Source organism: Oncorhynchus gorbuscha, linkage group LG15, assembly GCF_021184085.1.
Source record: "Oncorhynchus gorbuscha isolate QuinsamMale2020 ecotype Even-year linkage group LG15, OgorEven_v1.0, whole genome shotgun sequence".
Lineage (NCBI taxonomy): Eukaryota > Metazoa > Chordata > Actinopteri > Salmoniformes > Salmonidae > Oncorhynchus > Oncorhynchus gorbuscha.
This window is the reverse complement of record NC_060187.1, coordinates 8,762,281-8,786,489: the sequence shown is the minus strand read 5'-3', so window position 1 is coordinate 8,786,489 and position 24,209 is coordinate 8,762,281. Positions and strand designations below refer to the sequence as shown.

The window sequence follows — 24,209 nt, the reverse complement described above, 5'->3', positions numbered from 1 at the left end:
TGATAACACTATAGAACAGGCCAGACATGATAACACTATAGAACAGGCCAGACATGATAACACTGTAGAACAGACCAGACATGATAACACTGTAGAACAGACCAGACATGATAACACTATAGAACAGGCCAGACATGATAACACTATAGAACAGGTGAGACATGATAACACTATAGAACAGGTGAGACATGATAACACTATAGAACAGGTGAGACATGATAACACTATAGAACAGGCCAGAGGGTGAGACATGATAACACTATAGAACAGACATGATAACACTATAGAACAGACATGATAACACTATAGAACAGACATGATAACACTATAGAACAGACATGATAACACTATAGAACAGGCCAGAGGGTGAGACATGATAACACTATAGAACAGACATGATAACACTATAGAACAGACATGATAACACTATAGAACAGGCCAGAGGGTGAGACATGATAACACTATAGAACAGGCCAGAGGGTGAGACATGATAACACTATAGAACAGACATGATAACACTATAGAACAGGCCAGAGGGTGAGACATGATAACACTATAGAACAGACATGATAACACTATAGAACAGGCCAGAGGGTGAGACATGATAACACTATAGAACAGACCAGAGGGTGAGACATGATAACACTATAGAACAGACATGATAACACTATAGAACAGACCAGAGGGTGAGACATGATAACACTATAGTACAGGCCAGAGGGTGAGACATGATAACACTATAGTACAGACCAGAGGGTGAGACATGATAACACTATAGAACAGGCCAGAGGGTGAGACATGATAACACTATAGAACAGGCCAGAGGGTGAGACATGATAACACTATAGTACAGACCAGTACAGACCAGAGGGTGAGACATGATAACACTATAGAACAGGCCAGAAGGTGAGACATGATAACACTATAGAACAGGCCAGAAGGTGAGACATGATAACACTGTAGAACAGACATGATAACACTATAGAACAGACATGATAACACTATAGAACAGACATGATAACACTATAGAACAGGCCAGAAGGTGAGACATGATAACACTATAGAACAGGCCAGAAGGTGAGACATGATAACACTGTAGAACAGACATGATAACACTGTAGAACAGACATGATAACACTATAGAACAGACATGATAACACTATAGAACAGGCCAGAAGGTGAGACATGATAACACTATAGAACAGGCCAGAAGGTGAGACATGATAACACTGTAGAACAGACATGATAACACTATAGAACAGGCCAGAGGGTGAGACATGATAACACTATAGAACAGGCCAGAAGGTGAGACATGATAACACTATAGAACAGGCCAGAAGGTGAGACATGATAACACTGTAGAACAGGCCAGAAGGTGAGACATGATAACACTGTAGAACAGACATGATAACACTATAGAACAGACATGATAACACTATAGAACAGGCCAGAGGGTGAGACATGATAACACTATAGAACAGGCCAGAGGGTGAGACATGATAACACTATAGAACAGACATGATAACACTATAGAACAGGCCAGAAGGTGAGACATGATAACACTATAGAACAGACATGATAACACTATAGAACAGACATGATAACACTATAGAACAGACATGATAACACTATAGAACAGACATGATAACACTATAGAACAGACCAGAGGGTGAGACATGATAACACTATAGTACAGACATGATAACACTATAGTACAGGCCAGAGGGTGAGACATGATAACACTATAGAACAGGCCAGAGGGTGAGACATGATAACACTATAGTACAGACCAGAGGGTGAGACATGATAACACTATAGAACAGACATGATAACACTATAGTACAGGCCAGAGGGTGAGACATGATAACACTATAGAACAGGCCAGAGGGTGAGACATGATAACACTATAGTACAGACCAGAGGGTGAGACATGATAACACTATAGAACAGGCCAGAGGGTGAGACATGATAACACTATAGAACAGACCAGAGGGTGAGACATGATAACACTACAGAACAGACCAGAGGGTGAGACATGATAACACTATAGAACAGACCAGAGGGTGAGACATGATAACACTATAGAACAGACATGATAACACTATAGAACAGACATGATAACACTATAGAACAGGCCAGAGGGTGAGACATGATAACACTATAGAACAGACCAGAGGGTGAGACATGATAACACTATAGAACAGACCAGAGGGTGAGACATGATAACACTATAGAACAGACCAGAGGGTGAGACATGATAACACTACAGAACAGACCAGAGGGTGAGACATGATAACACTATAGAACAGACATGATAACACTATAGAACAGGCCAGAGGGTGAGACATGATAACACTATAGTACAGACCAGAGGGTGAGACATGATAACACTATAGAACAGACATGATAACACTATAGTACAGGCCAGAGGGTGAGACATGATAACACTATAGAACAGGCCAGAGGGTGAGACATGATAACACTATAGAACAGACCAGAGGGTGAGACATGATAACACTACAGAACAGACCAGAGGGTGAGACATGATAACACTATAGAACAGACATGATAACACTATAGAACAGGCCAGAGGGTGAGACATGATAACACTATAGTACAGACCAGAGGGTGAGACATGATAACACTATAGTACAGACCAGAGGGTGAGACATGATAACACTATAGTAATGTAGATCTGAGAACGGACTCAGACTGATCGAGAGAGATACACATGCATGCTGTGGTGTTCTGACTGCTCCTGCCTTGTATAATACTCTCTGTGTCTCATGGGTACTGTCCTGGTGGTAGTATACCGGTTCAATCAAAATAAGGACGTAGAGAAAGCTTGAAAGCCCACTAAATGGAGGCTGATGTGATCTGTGCTGTGTCCTCCTGGGGAGAGGAGGTCACAGCTCTTGTAACCAGGTTACACACCCTGATGGGGTTATCTACTCTGATGTCATGGCAACAGAACCCTCTAACATGGGGGAAAGAGGTGAGAGTGGGCCTCCCTGGCAGCAGTGAGAAACATTGCACACGGACAGAGATTTTAATGACATGAGTGAGATGTGTTCCTTCCTCAGAAGAACTAAAGGACAGTAGAACTACCTGGAACTACCTGACAGTAGAGGCTTTCATCTCAGTCCAGCTACAGGACAGGACTCGTAACCAGGGGTTACGTGCTACCTGCCACTGACTGGCTTCTGCCTTTACCTACGGAATGGGTTGGGGTCTCCACACGGCATGCTGATGTACGATTGGTCTATTGTATCTCAGCTCAGGTCAAGTCTCTCACCCCTGTGTGTGTGTGGTCTGTTTGCTCTGCATATCATTACCCTTTAGTGTGTGTGGTCTGTTCCCGCTTGTTTCAGCCCTTCAGAGTCAGAGGGCTTTTAGAGGGCTTTGGTGATTGTCAGGTTTGGCCCTGACCAGAGGTTCAACCTTGACCAGGCCTCATTAAACTACCATTACCCTACTTATTTTCTCTCTCGGTCTCTCTCTCAATTTCAATTTAAGGGCTCTATTGGCATGGGAAACATATGTTAACATTGCCAAAGCAAATGAAATAAACAATCAAAATTAACAGTTAACGCACTCTCTCTATCATATCATTTTCTCTCTCCCCATCTTTCTCTGTCTCCCCGTCTCTCTCTCTCTCTCTCCCTCCCCATCTTTCTCTCTCTCCCCATCTCACTCTCTCCTCTTCTCTCTCTCTCTCTCTCTCTCTCTCTCTCTCTCTCTCTCTCTCTCTCTCTCTCTCTGTCTCGCTCTCTCTCTGTCTCGCTCTCTCATCTTTCTCTGTCTCCCCATCTCTCTCTCTGTCTCCCCATCTTTCTCTGTCTCCCCATCTCTCTCTCTGTCTCCCCATCCTTCTGTCTCCCCATCTCGCTATCTCCCATTCTCTCTCTCTCTCTCTCTCTCTCTCTCTCTCTCTCTCTCTCTCTCTCTCTCTCTCTCTCTCTCTCTCTCTCTCTCTCTCTCTCACCTTCTCTCTCTCTCTCGCCTTCTCTCTCTCTCGCCTCTCTCTCTCTCTCTCGCCTTCTCTCTCTCTCTCTCGCCTCTCTCTCTCGCTCGCCTTCACTCTCTCTCTCTCGCTTCTCTCTCTCTCACTCTCTCTCTCTCTCTCTCCCCTTCTCTCTCTCTCTCTCTCTCTCTCTCTCTCTCTGCCTGAATATCTCTCTCTCCTCTCTCTCTCTCTCTCTCTCCCCATATCGCTCTCTCCCCATATCACTCTCGCTCTCTCCCCTTCTCTCTCTCTCACCTTCTCTCTCTCTCTCTCCCCATATCTCTCTCTCCCCATCTCTCTCTCGCTCTGGTGGGTGAATATGACTGTTATCCTCATCATGCTATCTGGAGGTAATACACTGTGTTGGGGCAGTAGAGTTGTCTGCTGGCTGGCTGTGTGTGTAGTTGTCTGTTGCCCCATGCCGTAGGTTAAGTGTGGGTTGCTGAAGCAACAGCTATTCATTCTGTTGCCCCATGCCGTAGGTTAAGTGTGGGTTGCTGAAGCAACAGCTATTCATTCTGTTGCCCCATGCTGTAAGTTAAGTGTGGGTTGCCTCACTGTTCTGAGGTGTTTATAGTTAGTTAGTTATATAAGTAAGTAGATACGAGGCTTTCCATTAAAAACTTAAACAGTAAAGAGTGGAAGAGTTGTAAAGTACAGAGCAGGAGGCCAGCGACCTGATCCATGATGAATGGTGGAGGTCGTTTGTTTGATCATAAGGATGGCTGTTGTGGGACAGGTGACTGTGTGTGTCGTGGGACAGGTGACTGTGTGTGTCGTGGGACAGGTGACTGTGTGTGTCGTGGGACAGGTAACTGTTTGTGTCGTGGGACAGGTGACTGCTTGTGTCGTGGGACAGATTACTGTTTGTGTCGTGGGACAGGTGACTGTGTGTGTCGTGGGACAGATTACTGTTTGTGTCGTGGGACAGGTGACTGCTTGTGTCGTGGGACAGGTGACTGCTTGTGTCGTGGGACAGGTGACTGTGTGTGTCGTGGGACAGATTACTGTGTGTGTCGTGGGACAGGTGACTGCTTGTGTCGTGGGACAGGTGACTGTGTGTGTCGTGGGACAGGTGACTGTGTGTGTCGTGGGACAGGTGACTGTGTGTGTCGTGGGACAGGTGACTGTTGTGTCGTGGGACAGGTGACTGTTTGTGTCGTGGGACAGGTGACTGTGTTGTGTCGTGGGACAGGTGACTGCTTGTGTCGTGGGACAGGTGACTGTTTGTGTCGTGGGACAGGTGACTGTTTGTGTCGTGGGACAGGTGACTGCTTGTGTCGTGGGACAGGTGACTGCTTGTGTCGTGGGACAGGTGACTGTGTGTGTCGTGGGGACAGGTGACTGTGTGTAAGGTGGGACAGGTGACTGTGTGTGTCGTGGGACAGGTGACTGTGTGTGTCGGGACAGGTGACTGTTGTGTCGTGGGGACAGGTGACTGTGTGTGTCGTGGGACAGGTGACTGTGTGTGTCGTGGGACAGGTGACTGTGTGTCGTGGGACAGGTGACTGTGTGTGTCGTGGGACAGGTGACTGTGTGTGTCGTGGGACAGGTGACTGCTTGTGTCGTGGGACAGGTGACTGGTGTCGGGACAGGTGACTGTGTGTGTCGTGGGACAGGTGACTGTGTGTCGTGGGACAGGTGACTGTGTGTGTCGTGGGACAGGTGACTGTGTGTGTCGTGGGACAGGTGACTGTGTGTGTCGTGGGACAGGTGACTGTGTGTGTCGGGGACAGGTGACTGTGTGTGTCAGGGGACAGGTGACTGTGTGTGTCGTGGGACAGGTGACTGTGTGTGTCGGGGGACAGGTGACTGTGTGTGTCGTGGGACAGGTGACTGTGTGTGTCGTGGGACAGGTGACTGCGTGTGTCGTGGGACAGGTGGGTGACAGGTGACTGTGTGTCGTGGGACAGGTGACTGTGTGTGTGTCGTGGGACAGGTGACTGTGTGTGGGACAGGTGACTGTTTGTGTCAGGGGACAGGTGACTGTTTGTGTCGTGGGACAGGTGACTGTGTGTGTCGGGACAGGTGACTGTGTGTGTCGTGGGACAGGTGACTGCTTGTGTCGTGACAGGTGACTGCGTGTGTCGGGACAGGTGGGACAGGTGACTGTGTGTGTCGTGGGACAGGTGACTGTGTGTGTCGTGGGACAGGTGACTGTGTGTGGACAGGTGACTGTGTGTGTCGACAGGGGTGACTGTGTGTGTGTCATGGGACAGGTGACTGTGTGTGTCGGGGACAGGTGACTGGTTGTGTCGTGGGACAGGTGACTGTGTGTGTCGTGGGACAGGTGACAGGTGACTGTGTGTGTGACTGTGTGGTCGGGACAGGTGACTGTGTGTCTTTGGACAGGTGACTGTGTGTGTCACAGGTGACTGTGTGTGTGTCGTGGGACAGGTGACTGGGTGTGTCGTGGGGACAGGTGACTGTGTGTGTCGTGGGACAGGTGACTGCTTGTGTCGTGGGACAGGTGACTGCTTGTGTCGTGGGGACAGGTGACTGTGTGTCGTGGGACAGGTGACTGTGTGTGTCGGGACAGGTGACTGTGTGTGTCGTGGGACAGGTGACTGTGTGTGTCGTGGGACAGGTGACTGTGTGTGTCGGGGACAGGTGACTGCTTGTGTCGTGGGGACAGGTGACTGTTGTGTCGTGGGACAGGGTGACTGTGTGTGTCGTTGTGTCGTGGGACAGGTGACTGTGTGTGTCGTGGGACAGGTGACTGTGTGTGTCGTGGGACAGGTGACTGTGTGTGTCGTGGGACAGGTGACTGTGTGTGTCGTGGGACAGGTGACTGTTTGTGTCGTGGGACAGGTGACTGTTTGTGTCGTGGGACAGGTGACTGTGTGTGTCGTGGGACAGGTGACTGTGTGTGTCGGGACAGGTGACTGTTCGGGACAGGTGACTGTGTGTGTCGTGGGACAGGTGACTGTTTGTGTCGTGGGACAGGTGACTGTGTGTCGTGGGACAGGTGACTGTGTGTGTCGTGGGACAGGTGACTGTGTGTGTCGTGGGACAGGTGACTGTGTGTGTCGTGGGACAGGTTGCACATTTCAGGGTGCTTACCACTCTCTCCCAAAATACGTCACCTAGGAGGATCCCCTTGATGGGGCTGACCATATCGGCAGACTGATATGGCCATTTCTTGGAGAGACTCCTTCCCCTCCAGGAAATTGTTAAACATGATGACAACACCACCCCAACGGGTGTTGCTGGGCAGCTTCAATGTGGTGCTCTTATTCTTCTCACTTTGCTTGGTGAGGTAGATTGCTGCTATAACTTGATGACCCTTCACATACCTAACCATTTCCTTGGCTCTCTTGTAGAGTGTATCCATTGTTTTCAGTGCCATGATGTCCTTGAGGAGCAGATTCAATGCATGAGCAGCACAGCCAATGGTTGTGTTGTGAGGGTAGGACTCCTCCACTTTAGAGGGTTGGACTCCTCCACTTTAGAGGGTTGGACTCCTCCACTTTAGAGGGTTGGACTCCTCCACTTTAGAGGGTTGGACTCCTCCACTTTAGAGGGTTGGACTCCTCCACTTTAGAGGGTTGGACTCCTCCACTTTAGAGGGTTGGACTCCTCCACTTTAGAGGGTTGGACTCTCCACTTTAGAGGGTTGGACTCCTCCACTTTAGAGGGTTGGACCTCCACTTTAGAGGGCTGGACTCTCCACTTTAGAGGGTTGGACTCCACTTTAGAGGGTTGGACCTCCACTTTAGAGGGTTGGACTCCTCCACTTTAGAGGGTTGGACCTCCACTTTAGAGGGTTGACCTCCACTTTAGAGGCTGGACTCCTCCACTTTAGAGGTTGGACTCCTCCACTTTAGAGGGTTGACCTCCACTTTAGAGGGTTGGACTCCTTCCACTTTAGAGGGTACTCTTCCACTTTAGAGGGTTGACTCCTCCACTTTAGAGGTTGGACTCCTCCACTTTAGAGGGTTGGACTCCTCCACTTTAGAGGGTTGGGGTTGGACTCCTCCACTTTAGAGGGTTGGACTCCTCCACTTTAGAGGGTTGGACTCTTCCACTTTAGAGGGTTGGACTCCCTCCACTTTAGAGGGTTGGACTCCTCCACTTTGTACCAAGCAGCCTTCATGTTCGCAGCCTTGTCACCAATGCAAATACCTTCTGTGGTCCAAGGTCATTGATGACTGCCTTCAGCTCATCTGCAATGTAGAGACCGGGTGTGTCTGTTGTCCCTTGTCTGTCCTCGTGTAGAATACTGGTTGAGGGGTGGAGATGATGTAGTTAAATATTCCTTGCCTACGAACATTAGACCACACCTCAGAAATGACTGCAATACAGTCTGCTTTCTCTATGATTTGCTTGACCTTCACTTGAACTCTGTTGAACTCTGCATCCAGCAAATGAGTAGATAAAGCATGTCTGGTTGGAGGGTGTATGCTGGGTGAAGAACATTCAGGCATCTCTTTCAATACATTGCCTGTGAGCATCAGAGGTGAACCAGTTGCATTCACGTTCCTCCATTGAGTCAAAACAACTTCTGATTCCAGGAGAACCATGAGCTGTTGCTGTCGGTAAGGTGTCTGATTCATCATTTTCACCTTAAATAGAAGCAGAGGGACTTTTGCCAGAGGTTCCTTGTTGTGAGCGCTGAGGGAACTTTATGCACTTGGCCAGATGATTCTGCATCTTTGTTGCATTCTTCACATATGATTTGGCACAATATTTGCAAATGTACCACAGCTTTTCCTTCTACATTAGCTGCAGTGAAATGTCTCCACATCAGATAGCGCCCATGGTATTTTCCTGTAAAGATTTTTTAGTAAAAATAAAATTCCGTGTACAGATAAATAGTTAAGCAGTTTGATTAAACAACTCCTTTGTAAGACAAATATTAAAAATTAAACATGTATGGAAACAGGTGAAATAACACTCCTCAAAGCAGGCTAAAACCCACATGGTAGCAAAACTAGCTAGCAGCAAATGTTAACAAGTTAGACATGATTTAAACACACTTTGCTGTAGGTTACTATTTACTAGTTAACAAGAAATCATGTCATATATATTCACCCCACCCAGTATTATAATCGAAACTTACCAGAAAGCATGTAGTCCTTGGCTCAGACAGTATAGTAGTGTGGGCTCAGTAGCATCTCATTAGTGTGCAAGATCTTGAGAATCAGCTGTACATGTGATGGAAGAATGCACTGTGCATGCAGAGGGTTGCCATTCTATGGAATTGGGGATAGTTTAACCAAAATATGCCACAAGACATAGAATTTCCTTATGTGTATCCCACAAAAAAGATTAACTGTTATAAGCTAACTTTTTTTGGTGGATTTAAGCTAAATTAACTTCCCATGGAAAATTACCAAACCTTGCAACCCTAGTCGTGGGACAGGGCGGCTGTGTGTCGTGGGACGGCTGTGTGTCGGGGACAGGGCGGCTGTGTGTCGTGGGACAGGGGCGGCTGTGTGTCGTGGGACAGGGCGGCTGTGTGTCGAGGGACAGGACGGCTGTGTGTCGTGACTCCTACCCCTCCCACAGGGTGTCTAGGTGTGACAGGCTAAATCTGTTCCCTTCCCCTGAGTGGCACCTCCTGTCCACTCAGAGGTGTGTGTGCGCAACAGCATGTGTACTCCATGGTGTCCAGTGTGTGTGTAATTATCGTCCCAGTGAGCTTTTCTCTGCCCCAGTGTGTGTGTGTGTGTGTGTGTGTGTGTGTGTGTGTGTGTGTGTGTGTGTGTGTGTGTGTGTGTGTGTGTGTGTGTGTGTGTGTGTGTGTGTGTGTGTGTGTGTGTGTGTGTGTGTGTGTGTGTGTGTGTGTGTCCTGGTCTCTCAGCATTGTGGCCAGATCACTGATTCTCAGCAGTACTTCCTGAGTCTGGCGTTCTCCACTTCCTGCCAACACTATGGGGAGGAACAGACACACACCTCTTTCTAATGCTATTGGCAGGACATGACAGGAGGAAGAAGAGGTGGAAGAGAGACCGAGAATAAGAGACGGGGGAAAGAGATAGATGGATGGAGGGAGATGGATAGATAGATGGAGGGAGATAGATAGATAGATGGAGGAGATAGATGGAGGAGGGAAAGAGATGGAGGAGGGAAAGAGATGGAGGAGGGAAAGAGATGGAGGAGGCAAAGAGATGGATGGAGGAGATAGATGGAGGGAAAGAGATGGATGGAGGAGATAGATGGAGGAGGGAAAGAGGTGGAGGAGGGAAAGAGGTGGAGGAGGGAAAGAGATGGAGGAGGGAAAGAGGTGGAGGAGGGAAAGAGATGGAGGAGGGAAAGAGATGGAGGAGGGAAAGAGATGGAGGAGGGAGAGAGGTGGAGGAGGGAAAGAGGTGGAGGAGGGAAAGAGATGGAGGAAGGAAAGAGATGGAGGAGGGAAAGAGATGGAGGAGGGAAAGAGATGGAGGAGGGAAAGAGATGGAGGAGGGAAAGAGATGGAGGAGGGAAAGAGGTGGAGGAGGGAAAGAGATGGAGGAGGGAAAGAGGTGGAGGAGGGAAAGAGGTGGAGGAGGGAAAGAGATGGAGGAGGGAGAGAGGTGGAGGGAGGGAAAGAGGTGGAGGAGGGAGAGAGATGGAGGAGGGAAAGAGATGGAGGAGGGAGAGAGGTGGAGGAGGGAAAGAGGTGGAGGAGGGAAAGAGATGGAGGAGGGAAAGAGGTGGAGGAGGGAAAGAGATGGAGGAGGGAAAGAGGTGGAGGAGGGAAAGAGATGGAGGAGGGAAAGAGATGGAGGAGGGAAAGAGATGGAGGAGGGAGAGAGATGGAGGAGGGAAAGAGATGGAGGAGGGACATAGATAGATGGAGGGGGAGGGACATAGATAGATGGAGGAGGAGGGACATAGATAGATGGAGGGGGAGGGACATAGATAGATGGAGGAGGAGGGACATAGATAGATGGAGGAGGAGGGACATAGATAGATGGAGGAGGAGGGACATAGATAGATGGAGGAGGAGGGACATAGATAGATGGAGGGGGAGGGACATAGATAGATGGAGGAGGAGGGACATAGATAGATGGAGGGAACTCTGAGGGACATAGATAGATGGAGGGGAGGGACATAGATAGATGGAGGGGGAGGGACATAGATAGATGGAGGAGGAGGGACATAGATAGATGGAGGAGGAGGGACATAGATAGATGGAGGAGGAGGGACATAGATAGATGGAGGAGGAGGGACATAGATAGATGGAGGAGCATCCCGGAGTCACATCTTCACTGTTGACGTTGAGACTGGACAGAGGAACTCTGCCTAGACGGCCAGCATCCCAGCCAGCATTGAGACTGGACAGAGGAACTCTGCCTAGACGGCCAGCATCCCAGTCGCCTCTTCACTGTTGATGTTGAGACTGGACAGAGGAACTCTGCCTAGACGGCCAGCATCCCGGAGTCGCCTCTTCACTGTTGATGTTGAGACTAGTGTCTCAAACTAGACACTCTAATGCACTTGTCCTGTTGCTCAGTTGTGCACCGGGGCCTCCCACTCCTCTTTCTATTCCGGTTAGAGCCAGTTTGTGCCGTTCTCTAAGGTGCGTAGTACGCAGCGTTGTACGAGATCTTCAGTTTCTTTGAAATTTCTCACATGGAATAGCCATCATTTCTCAGAACAAGAATAGACTGACGAGTTTCAGAAGAAAGGTCTTTGTTTCTGGGCCACTTTGAGCCTATAATCGAACCCACAAAATGCTGATGCTCCAGATACTCAAGTCGTCTAAAGAAGGCCAGGATATACATATATGACTGAGGCTCATCCTGACCTTACTGCTTCTCCCTGGGCTCAACCAAGGATTTTCTCTATAGAGTTTTCACTGGATGTAACTAAAACCGTTTTAGAGAAAGCAATACTCCACCCCCCCCCCCCTCCCCCATGCATCAGCTCAGTTCATCTCGATTAGCTACTACTAAACAGTAGATGTAGTGATTCTCATTTCACACAAGTAGAGTTTCCAGAAAAGGGAATAGGTACCAATGAACCGTATTTCCACTTATATATAGATGGTGGATCTACACTGTGTGTACAGGTCTCGACGCTGGAGAAAGGCTTAGGAGGTGGAGGAGGCCAGCTATAAATGTGTGTGTGTGTGTGTGTGTGTGTGTGTGTGTGTGTGTGTGTGTGTGTGTGTGTGTGTGTGTGTGTGTGTGTGTGTGTGTGTGTGTGTGTGTGTGTGTGTGTGTGTGTGTGTGTGTGTGTGTGTGTGTGTGTGTGTGTGTGTGTGTTCTGCAGTGCGTAGGGGCAGGCAGCAGGATAGAGATGGGAGGGCTAATTCTACTCAGATTACAGTCAGAGAGAGTGGGGAGGGGAGATCTAATACTAATGACTAGTTCTCTAGTAGAGGTTTCAAGTTCTTCCCCACAACAGATCAACAAGGAGAATGAAGGCTTTCAGATCAAACCAGGTTAGTCTGTCAGTAGTTTGGATCAAAGCTTTTATTGATAATATACTGCGGTTACATACCCTCCTTGAATACAAACTGGCAGGCCATTGAAAATCTCCCTCTTGGACATTGTTACCGAAAAGCTACTGCATAAATCATGCTGCAATGTATGGTGAGTTTTATAGTATGTTTTGCACAGTTCCATGTTGTTTTTCGTGAGGGAAATGTTGTCCAATCGGATGAATGAATGGCCAGCTCAGTCTCTGTCCAGCTCAGTCTCTGTCCAGCTCAGTCTCTGGGCAGCTCAGTCTCTGGGCAGCTCAGTCTCTGTCCAGCTCAGTCTCTGTCCAGCTCAGTCTCTGTCCAGTTCAGTCTCTGTCCAGTTCAGTCTCTGTCCAGTTCAGTCTCTGTCCAGTTCAGTCTCTGTCCAGCTCAGTCTCTGTCCAGCTCAGTCTCTGGGCAGCTCAGTCTCTGGGCAGCTCAGTCTCTGGGCAGCTCAGTCTCTGTCCGGCTCAGTCTCTGTCCGGCTCAGTCTCTGTCCTGCTCAGTCTCTGTCCGGCTCAGTCTCTGTCCGGCTCAGTCTCTGTCCGGCTCAGTCTCTGTCCAGCTCAGGCTCAGTCTCTGTCCGGCTCAGTCTCTGTCCAGCTCAGTCTCTGTCCAGCTCAGTCTCTGGGCAGCTCAGTCTCTGGGCAGCTCAGTCTCTGGGCAGCTCAGTCTCTGTCCTCAGTCTCTGCTCAGTCTCTGTCCAGCTCAGTCTCTGGGTAGCTCAGTCTCTGGGCAGCTCAGTCTCTGTCCGGCTCAGTCTCTGTCCGGCTCAGTCTCTGTCCAGCTCAGTCTCTGGGTAGCTCAGTCTCTGGGTAGCTCAGTCTCTGTCCAGCTCAGTCTCTGGGTAGCTCAGTCTCTGGGCGGCTCAGTCTCTGTCCGGCTCAGTCTCTGTCCGGCTCAGTCTCTGTCCAGCTCAGTCTCTGGGTAGCTCAGTCTCTGGGCAGCTCAGTCTCTGTCCAGCTCAGGTCTTAAACAAGACCTTACAGTAATTATTTTACTCTCTAGGGAAAAACCTTCACTCCACAAACTGTTTGTCTTACAAACAATAGTGTCTCAGCTACACTGATGCCAACTCGTCATGGTATAATGATGAAATCAATTGTAATCGCTAACAACTACTTCTGGTTGTCTTACAACTGTTCTCTCTTGAGCTATTCAGGGGCTGAAGCCGGGGCTGGGACTGAGTTTGAGGCTCATATGCCCTCACGTCTCGCCAGTCTTCTGAAGGGGAGACCGACTGGCTGATTACAAACATGACTGAAACGTTTCCTTTTAGCCAGAAGGTGAAGAAGCTCAGAGGAAGAACTGCTAATCTCCTGCCCTGCTGCTAGCGGTGTCGCTGACATACAGAATCATATCTGACGAGGTGATAGTAACTATGAGTTGAGGATTTTGTTCCTGCAATTTAGACGATGTGACATTGAAGGCTTCCATTGCTTTAGGGTTATAATCAATGCTAATTATAACCTGGATGTATCCCTTCAACTACCGTCTGGTCTGGTCGGTCGGTCTGTCTGGTCTGTCTGGTCTGGTCTGTCTGGTCTGGTCGGTCTGTCTGGTCTGGTCTGGTCTGTCTGGTCTGGTCGGTCGGTCTGTCTGGTCTGGTCTGTCTGTCTGTCTGGTCTGGTCTGGTCTTGTCTGTCTGCGTGCTCCTCCTGTGCACAGCAACACAGATTGTTACTCAGGACCGGTTCCTGTTCCTCATCAATCATTCAATTCTACATCCAGACCATGTAGACCATTAGTGCCCCAGCTCAGCTTCTCCTCAATGATGTAGACCATTAGTGCCCCAGCTCAGCTTCTCCTTAATGATGTATAACATTCATTCAATTACAAGGCAGCATTTCTAGAGTGTTCAAACTGGGCCTAAGAGATGGATAAAGCAAACCCATCTAGGAGAGTATATCAACGTAGCTCTTCCAGTGTACATAACACTGACTCATACCGTCTGCCTCTCTCTCTCTCTCTCTCTCTCTCTCTCTCTCTCTCTCTCTGAGACAGGTGTTTGATAGATAAAGCAAACTCATCTAGGAGAGTATATGAACATACTCTCAGCATTTCCAACAAAATCAACTAAGAGGTACTCATAGCAAACATTGCACCAACATGGTCTGAGCAGGCAGATCTCTCAACTCCACCTGTCTCTCTGTTTTTAAGCTCTTCCAGTGTACATAACACTGACTCATACTGCCATCACGCACACACGCACACACGCATGCACACACTGGTGCGAGCGCTCACACACACACACACACACACACACACACACACACACACACACACACACACACACACACACACGCACACACACACACACACACACACACACGCACACACGCATGCACACACTGGTGCGAGCGCTCACACACACATAGCTTCAACCTAGGCACAGGTCCTTGAGCTAATTTAAGTCGTCCTGATCAAAGTGTGGAGTGGATCAGGAGGGATGAGGGGATCTGTTTTACTGACTGACTGTTTGGCTGACTGGCTGACCGACTGTTTGGCTGGCTGGGTGACCGACTGTTTGGCTGGCTGACTGACTGACTGGCTGGCTGACTGTTTTACTGACTGGCTGGCCGGCTGATTGGCTGGCTGGCTGACTGACTGTTTGGCTGACTGACTGTTTGGCTGGCTGACTGACTGACTGGCTGGCTGACTGTTTTACTGGCTGGCTGGCTGGCTGACTGACTGTTTGGCTGGCTGGCTGACCGACTGGCTGACCGACTGGCTGGCTGACTGGCTGGCTGACTGGCTGGCTGACTGATTGGCTGACTGACTGGCTGGCTGACTGACTGACTGTTTGGCTGGCTGACCGACTGACTGTTTGGCTGACTGACTGTTTGGCTGGCTGACTGACTGACTGTTTGGCTGGCTGACTGACTGACTAGCTGGCTGACTGTTTGGCTGGCTGACCGACTGACTGTTTGGCTGGCAGACTGACTGACTGACTGTTTGGCTGGCTGACTGACTGACTGACTGTTTGGCTGGCTGACTGACTGACTGACTGTTTGGCTGGCTGACTGACTGTTTGGCTGGCTGGCTGACTGACTGTTTGGCTGGCTGGCTGGCTGGCTGACTGACTGTTTGGCTGGCTGACTGTTTGGCTGGCTGACTGACTGACTGTTTGGCTGACTGACTGTTTGGCTGGCTGGCTGGCTGGCTGACTGACTGACTGTTTGGCTGACTGACTGACTGTTTGGCTGATTGACTGACTGACTGTTTGGCTGGCTGACTGACTGACTGAATGGCTGGCTGGCTGGCTGGCTGGCTGGCTGACTGGCTGGCTGGCTGACTGGCTGGCTGGCTGGCATGCTGACACCGACCAACTTCAAACAACTGTGGATCTTGAATACAACCCAGTTAAAGGTCAAATGATTGTCCTTTTATTAGAAAGAGGACTTTGGTCAACAGTCAAATCCAACGGTGTCCATTCATCTCATTTCAATTAGTCTGAAGGGAAGACAGAATGAGAGGTAATGGTCTGTGTCCCAATCGACAAGGATGGATTGGAACACAGCCGCTACGTAGGAAGTGTATTCTTGGTTCCCCTGACTGAGCACGACAGGCGGGTCAGAGCCACACACTGCATTAAGCACATGGAGAGACGGCTGCTTCAGCTGGGCCAATGAACAGGTCTCTGTGGATCATAAGACATGGCCTGTGCAGTGCTGTTCTCTGTGTACCAGACTAAGTAACTATAACAGGACTGTAAATCAAATCACATGTTATTTGTCACATACACATATTTAGAGCACGTTAGTGTGCGTGTAGACCATCACATGTAACACTTACAGGTGAAGTCGGAGGTTTACATACACCTTAGCCAACTACATTTCAACTCAGTTTTTCCACAAGTCCCGATATTTAATCCCAGTAAAAAATCCCTGTCTTAGGTCAGTTAGGATCACCACTTTATTTTAAGAATGTGAAATGTCAGAATAATAGAGAATGATTTATTTCAGCTTTTATTTCTTTCATCACATTCCCAGTGGGTCAGAAGTTTACATACGCTCAATTAGTATTTGGTAGCATTGCCTTTAAATTGTTTAACTTGGGTCAAACGTTTTGGGTAGCCCTCCACAAGCTTCCCACAGTAATTTGGGTGAATTTGGCCTATTCCTCCTGACAGAGCTGGTGCAACTGAGTCAGGTTTGTAGGCCTCCATGCTCGCATACATTTTTTCAGTTCTGCCCACAAATTTTCTATGGGATTGAGGTCAGGGCTTTATGATGGCCCTCCACTACCTTGATTGTGTTGTCCTTAAGCCATTTTGCCACAACTTTGGAAGTATGCTTGGGGTTATTGTCCATTTGAAAGACCCATTTGCGACCAAGCTTTAACTTCCTGACTGATGTCTTGAGATATTGCCTCAATATATCCACATAATTTTCCTCCCTTCATGATGGTATCTATTTTTTTTAAGTGCACCAGTCCCTCCTGCAGCAATGCACCCTCACAACATGATGCTGCCACCCCCACAACATGATGCTGCCACTCCCACAACATGATGCTGCCACCCCGTGCTTCACGGTTGGGATGGTGTTCTCTTTTCCTCCAAACATAACGATGGTCATTATGGCCAAACAGTTCTATTTTTGTTTCATCAGACCAGAGGACATTTCTCCAAGAAGTATGATCTTTGTCCCCATGTGCAGTTGCAAACCATAGTCTGGCTTTTTGGAGCAGTGGCTTCTTCCTTGCTGAGCGTCCTTTCGGGTTATGTCGATATAGGACTCGTTTTACTGTGGATATCGATACTTCTGTTTCCTCCAACATCTTCACAGGGTCCTTTGCTGTTGTTCTGGGATTGATTTGCACTTTTCGCACCAAAGTATGTTCATCTCTAGGAGACATAACGTGTCTCCTTCCTGAAACGGTATGACGGCTGTGTGGTCCCATGGTGTTTATACTTGCGTACTATTGTTTGTACAGATGAACGTAGTACCTTCAGGCGTTTGGAAATTTCTCCCAAGGATGAACCAGACTTGTGGAGGTCTACAATTTCTTTTCTGGGGTTTTGGCTGATTTCTTTTGATTTTCCCCATGATGTCAAGCAAAGAGGCACTGAGTTTGAAGGTAGGCCTTGAAATACATCCACAGGTACACCTTCAATTGACTCAAATTATGTCAATTAGCCTATCTGAAGCTTCTAAAGCCATAACATCATTTTCTGGAATTTTCCAAGCTGTTTAAAGGCACAGTCAACTTAGTGTATGTAAACTACGGTAGCGTCCACCTGGCCAACATCGGGTGAAATTTCAGAGCGCGAAATTCAAAATACCAAATTCAAACATTTAACATTCTTTCAAAAATGTGTTCTACATCAAAATAAAGCTTAACTTCTTGTTAATCCAGCCGCTGTGTCGGGTTTCAAAAAGGCGAAAGCAAACCATGTGATTATCTGAGGACAGCGCCCCGCTACAAACACATGAAAATCATATTTCAACCAGGTAGGTGCGCCACAAAAGTCAGAAATAACGATATAATTAATGCCTTACCTTTGAAGATCTTCTTCTGGCACTCCAAAATGTCCCAGAAACATCACAAATGGTATTTTTGTTCGATAATGTCCTTTATGTCCCAAAAATATCAATTTATTTGGCGCGTTTGTTTCAGAAATACACCGGTTTCAACTCGCCCAACATGCCTACAAAGTATCTAATAAGTTGCCTGTAAACTAATCCAACCTCAGGTACCCTAAAACGTAAATAATCAATCAAATTTAAGAAGGAATAAACTGTTTCTAATACCGGATAAAAAAAACAACGTGAAGCGCGCTCTAGTTAACGCACACCAAAACAGTAGAGTCACCTGGAGTGACACTTACAAAGAATAGGACTACTACTTCATTTCTCAAAAGAAAAACATAGAACAATTTCTAAAGATTGTGGAAGCCATAGGAACTGCAACCAGGATCCTAATAAAAGGAAGTCATGACTCTCTAACTAACTGCCTATTGTGTTGGATGCTACAGTACAGGAAGACATGACTCTCTCTGCCCCTGATGGAGGACTGTATCTATTCCAGCAGTCTGTTGATTTTCTCTCTATTGGCAGCTGTATAGTTAAATACAGTATCATTACTTCCCAGCTATGGAAGCCTGTATAGGAGGAGAGTGTGTGCAGGAGCTGGGAGGTGTATTATCAGCCTGCTAGACATTAGTCTGAGTCGCTGGCTGTCAACACCTCTCCCAGAGCAGAGCCCAGGGGGAGTCACCACCTCTCCCAGAGCAGAGCCCAGGGGGAGTCACCACCTCTCCCAGAGCAGAGCCCAGGGGGAGTCACCACTTCTCCCAGAGCAGAGCCCAGGGAGTCACCACCTCTCCCAGAGCAGAGCCCAGGGGAGTCACCACCTCTCCCAGAGCAGAGCCCAGGGGCCCAGAGTCACCACCTCCCAGAGCAGAGCCCAGGGGGAGTCACCACCTCTCCCAGAGCAGAGCCCAGGGGGAGTCACCACCTCTCCCAAGAGCAGAGCCCAGGGGAGTCACCACCTCTCCCAGAGCAGAGCCCAGGGGGAGTCACCACCTCTCCCAGAGCAGAGCCCAGGGGGAGTCACCACCTCTCCCAGAGCAGAGCCCAGGGGGAGTCACCACCTCTCCCAGAGCAGAGCCCAGGGGAGTCACCACCTCTCCCAGAGCAGAGCCCAGAGAAAGAGTCACCACCTCTCCCAGAGCAGAGCCCAGGGGAGTCACCACCTCTCCCAGAGCAGATCCCACCTTCCCAGAGCAGGCCCAGGGGAGTCACCACCTCTCCCAGAGCAGAGCCCAGGGGAGTCACCACCTCTCCCAGAGCAGAGCCCAGGGGGAGTCGCCACCTCTCCCAGAGCAGAGCCCAGGGGGAGTCGCCACCTCTCCCAGAGCAGAGCCCAGGGGGAGTCACCACCTCTCCCAGAGCAGAGCCCAGGGGGAGTCACCACCTCTCCCAGAGCAGAGCCCAGGGGAGTCGCCACCTCTTCCAGAGCAGAGCCCAGGCAGAAGTCACCCACCTCTTCCAGAGCAGAGCCCAGGGGAGTCACCACCTCTCCCAGAGCAGAGCCCAGGGGGAGTCACCACCTCTCCCAGAGCAGAGCCCAGGGGGAGTCACCACCTCTTCCAGAGCAGAGCCCAGGGGGAGTCACCACCTCTTCCAGAGCAGAGCCCAGGGGGAGTCACCACCTCTCCCAGAGCAGAGCCCAGGGGGCTGTCACCACCTCTCCCAGAGCCGAGCCCAGGGGGCTGTCACTAGGCTTGGGTGGTATAGAGTATATACCGGTGTATTTGGAAATAGCCATGGGATGGTTTTTCAATACCATCCATACTGTTGAAATGATTTCTTTGTTGTTTTTCAAAAAATAACAATATTTGTAGCTACTTTTTAAGTAAATACCTGCAATACGTTAGGAGATAAAAACAGATTGCGTTTCACCTGTAACATTATTTAACATTATGAAGCTTACCATAGTTCCCCAGAACAGTTGAGTCAGTCATGTGTTTGTTTGTAAATAGCACAACGGGAGAAAGCGGGAGCAGGTGAGTCCAGCTGTGTGTTGACAGGGCTCGTGTTTTATATTGAAAGTCAACAGTATTCTTCAGTAGAGTGATCAGGGAGCAACACATTCAACAGAAAATACCTTCATTTTCACCAGTGCGACGCTATCTGGCTAGCAGCCGCACACGTCAATGAGCTTACAATGAAAAGGCAAGGTAGTTTTGCAAAAACGATGCATGCTCATCATATTTCTGATGTTTATTATAGAAAGAATTTAGCCAGCTACATTTTCCTAATGTTTTGCTTTAAAAAGTTCATCTTGAATTTTACCGGAGAAAAGGCTACCCTGAGAACAGCAGCAGAGAAACGTCGGTACACATCAGTCAGAGAGCGCTGTCTGCTGATAGACCATTAGTGAATTCTCATCCCAGTGGAGAAGTGCAACTGAAGTCTAATGCCGAGCAGAAATTACAATAAGAACCATTTTAGATCTGCATTTACGAAACACAGCAATCGATTTTATTTTATCTTATTTTCCTTCGTTAAAGGTCCTGTGTAGCTCAGTTGGTAGAGCATGGCGCTTGTAACGCCAGGGTAGTGGGTTCGATCCCCGGGACCACCCATACGTAGAATGTATGCACACATGACTGTAAGTCGCTTTGGATAAAAGCGTCTGCTAAATGGCATATATATTATTATTATATTATTATTATTATTATATTAAAATGGAATTCTGCATCACACCAACCCCTATGTGGTTGAATTAATAAGGTATAAGGGCATCGTATTGTCATCTTTCTGCCGTGTTGGAGAAGTCAAAGCCCTTTGGATGAGTTTTTTGTGTAGCTGCCATTGCTATCTTGATTTCCTTTGTGTTTTTTCTCCTCTTCGTTCTCAGCCTGTCTCCTCCCCCTCTTCTCCGAGCACAGCAGGCAGGCCTGTTGCCTTAGCGACTCCAGACTCCACATAGACACAGCGTGTATACATGCTGCTTCAGACCCAGTACTGTTCTTCCTCTAGACAAGCATGCGTCAAAACTTTGTTCATTTTCACAATGTCGCTCTTTAACATTAGCTTGTAAATGTCCAAAGTCACCAAAAATTACATTTAGGTAGCTCTTACCTACACATGTATAACATTATGAGCTGGATTTCCTGTCTTTGCTCTTGTTAGCATATTTAGCTAGTAGCCTCCATGGAAATTCGCTATTACTTGTGCTAATTCCAGGGCCAGCGTGGGGCCTGTGTACCTGGGCCAGCGTACCGGGGCCAGTGTACCGGGACAGCATGGGACAGTGTACTGGGGCCAGTGTGCCGAGGCTAGCGTGGAGTCAGTATACCGGGGCCAGCGTGCCGGGGCCAGCGTACCGGGGCCAGCGTGGGGTCAGTGTACCGGGAACAGCATGGGACCAGTGTACTGGGGCCAGTGTACCGGGGCCAGCGTGGGGTCAGTGTACTGGGGGCATTATCCAGGGCAGGGGAAACTGGGGCAGGAGCATACAGGCCAGAGCTAGGCTGCAGACCAACCATTACCCTTGTAAATAATTAGCCATTGTGTGTGTGTCATTGACTTGGTTCAGCGTGAGTGGTCTTCTCTGCGTGTATGGGCTGGGGGAAAAAGTATTGTGTAATAATAATATAGAGCCTTGGCAGTAGTGGTGTGTACTAGGCTGTAGTGGTGTGTACTAGGCTGTAGTGGTGTGTACTAGGCAGTAGTGGTGTGTACTAGACAGTAGTGGTGTGTACTAGACAGTAGTGGTGTGTACTAGACAGTAGTGGTGTGTACTAGACAGTAGTGGTGTGTACTAGGCAGTAGTGGTGTGTACTAGACAGTAGTGGTGTGTACTAGGCAGTAGTGGTGTGTACTAGACAGTAGTGGTGTGTACTAGGCAGTAGTGGTGTGTACTAGACAGTAGTGGTGTGTACTAGGCAGTAGTGGTGTGTACTAGGCAGTAGTGGTGTGTACTAGGCAGTAGTGGTGTGTACTAGGCAATATACAGTTCAGAAAGCCTGTTTAATATACGTTACAGAGCAGAAAGTGTGTGTGTGTGTGTGTGTGTGTGTGTGTGTGTGTGTGTGTGTGTGTGTGTGTGTGTGTGTGTGTGTGTGTGTGTGTGTGTGTGTGTGTGTGTGTGTGTGTGTGTGTGTGTGTGTGTGTGTGTGTGTGTGTGTGTGTGTGTGTGTGTGTGTGTGTAATATACGTTACACAGAGCAGACAGTATGTGTGTGCCTGTCAGCCCTGAAGCAAGTTGCCTTGATCAAGGGGAGGGGTGATTGCAGGAATGATAAAGGAGGATGGGGTGAGAGAGGAGGTGGGGAGGAGGAGGAGGTGGGAGAGGAGGTGGGAGAGGAGAGGAGGTGGGAGAGGATAGAGAGAGGAGGTGGGAGAGGAGAGGAGGTGGGAAGTGGGAGAGAGAGAGGAAGTGGGAGAGAGAGAGGAGGTGGGGAGAAGAGAGAGAGAGAGGTGGGAGAGGAGAGTGGGAGAAGAGTGGGAGAAGAGGAGGTGGGAGAGGAGAGAGTGCTTTAGCATGTTTCTGTTTCTTGTTGAGGCAAGCTGGAGGAGAGACAGATCGTAGTATCTCTATACACACACACACACACACACACACACACACACACACACACACACACACACACACACACACACACACACACACACACACACACACACACAGAGAGCCAATGTGAGGCAGACGCTAGAAGAGCTCGTCATCACTACCACACACACACACCGTCACCGACACACACTGAGAAGCGGAGACCAGGCTCTAACTCAGAAGCACCTTTCACCAGGCAGAAGCTACCCCTCAGCAGAGCACTATGTAAGTACAGCATGTTGGTACAGCTTTGTCTTTCAGAAATAAAACTGTGTGTGGGGTGTGTATGCTGGTACTCCGGTATGATTAGATTACTCAGCCTTAATTACATTCCGTGTACAGTAATGGCTCGGGGATGGGTGGTAGGACACGGCAGGCACAGGCAGCAAAGTGCTCTGCTCAGCTCCTTTCCGCTTCATGCTGCTACCTCTATCTGACAACAGAATAGACATGCTGCTACCTCTACCTGACAACAGAGTAGACGTGCTGCTACCTCTACCTCTACCTGACAACAGAGTAGACATGCTGCTACCTCTACCTCTATCTGACAACAGAGTAGACATGCTGCTACCTCTACCTCCTATCTGACCACAGAGTAGACATGCTGCTACCTCTACCTGACAACAGAGTAGACATGCTGCTACCTCTACCTCTACCTGACAACAGAGTAGACATGCTGCTACCTCTACCTGACAACAGAGTAGACATGCTGCTACCTCTACCTCTATCTGACCACAGAGTAGACATGCTGCTACCTCTACCTCTATCTGACAACAGAGTAGACATGCTGCTACCTCTACCTCTATCTGACTAGACATGCTGCTACATCTGACCACAGAGTAGACATGCTGCTACCTCTACCTGACAACAGAGTAGACATGCTGCTACCTGCCTCTACCTGACAACAGAGTAGACATGCTGCTACCTCTACCTGACCACAGAGTCATGCTGCTACCTCTACCTCTATCTGACCACAGAGTAGACATGCTGCTACCTCTACCTCTATCTGACCACAGAGTAGACATGCTGCTACCTCTACCTCTATCTGACCACAGAGTAGACATGCTGCTACCTCTACCTGACAACAAAGTAGACATGCTGCTACCTCTACCTCTATCTGACAACAGAGTAGACATGCTGCTACCTCTACCTCTATCTGACCACAGAGTAGACATGCTGCTACCTCTACCTCTACCTGACAACAGAGTAGACATGCTGCTACCTCTATCTGACAACAGAGTAGACATGCTGCTACCTCTACCTCTACCTGACCACAGAGTAGACATGCTGCTACCTCTACCTGACAACAGAGTAGACGTGCTGCTACCTCTACCTGACAACAGAGCAGGACATGCTGCTACCTCTACCTCTATCTGACAACAGAGTAGACATGCTGCTACCTCTACCTCTACCTGACCACAGAGTAGACATGCTGCTACCTCTACCTCTATCTGACAACAGAGTAGACATGCTGCTACCTCTACCTCTATCTGACCACAGAGTAGACATGCTGCTACCTCTACCTCTATCTGACCACAGAGTAGACATGCTGCTACCTCTACCTCTACCTGACAACAGAGTAGACATGCTGCTACCTCTACCTCTACCTGACAACAGAGTAGACATGCTGCTACCTCTACCTGACAACAGAGTAGACATGCTGCTACCTCTACCTCTACCTGACAACAGAGTAGACATGCTGCTACCTCTACCTCTATCTGACAACAGAGTAGACATGCTGCT

The 24,209-nt window shown here is 48.8% G+C and overlaps 1 protein-coding gene across 19 annotated transcripts in view; it reads left to right on the top strand.

Annotated features, from left to right (window-relative positions):
- LOC123996580 (disks large homolog 1-like) overlaps positions 1-24,209 on the top strand; it is a 320,554-nt gene that overhangs the window by 235,518 nt on the left and 60,827 nt on the right. The window contains exon 1 of one of the 19 annotated variants that reach the window (XM_046300055.1): positions 22,655-22,691. The exons of the other annotated variants lie outside the window; for them this stretch is intronic. The gene's annotated coding sequence lies outside the window, so the exon portion shown is untranslated. Of the gene's footprint in view, positions 1-22,654; positions 22,692-24,209 lie in introns of those variants that run through there. 19 annotated transcript variants of the gene reach the window in all.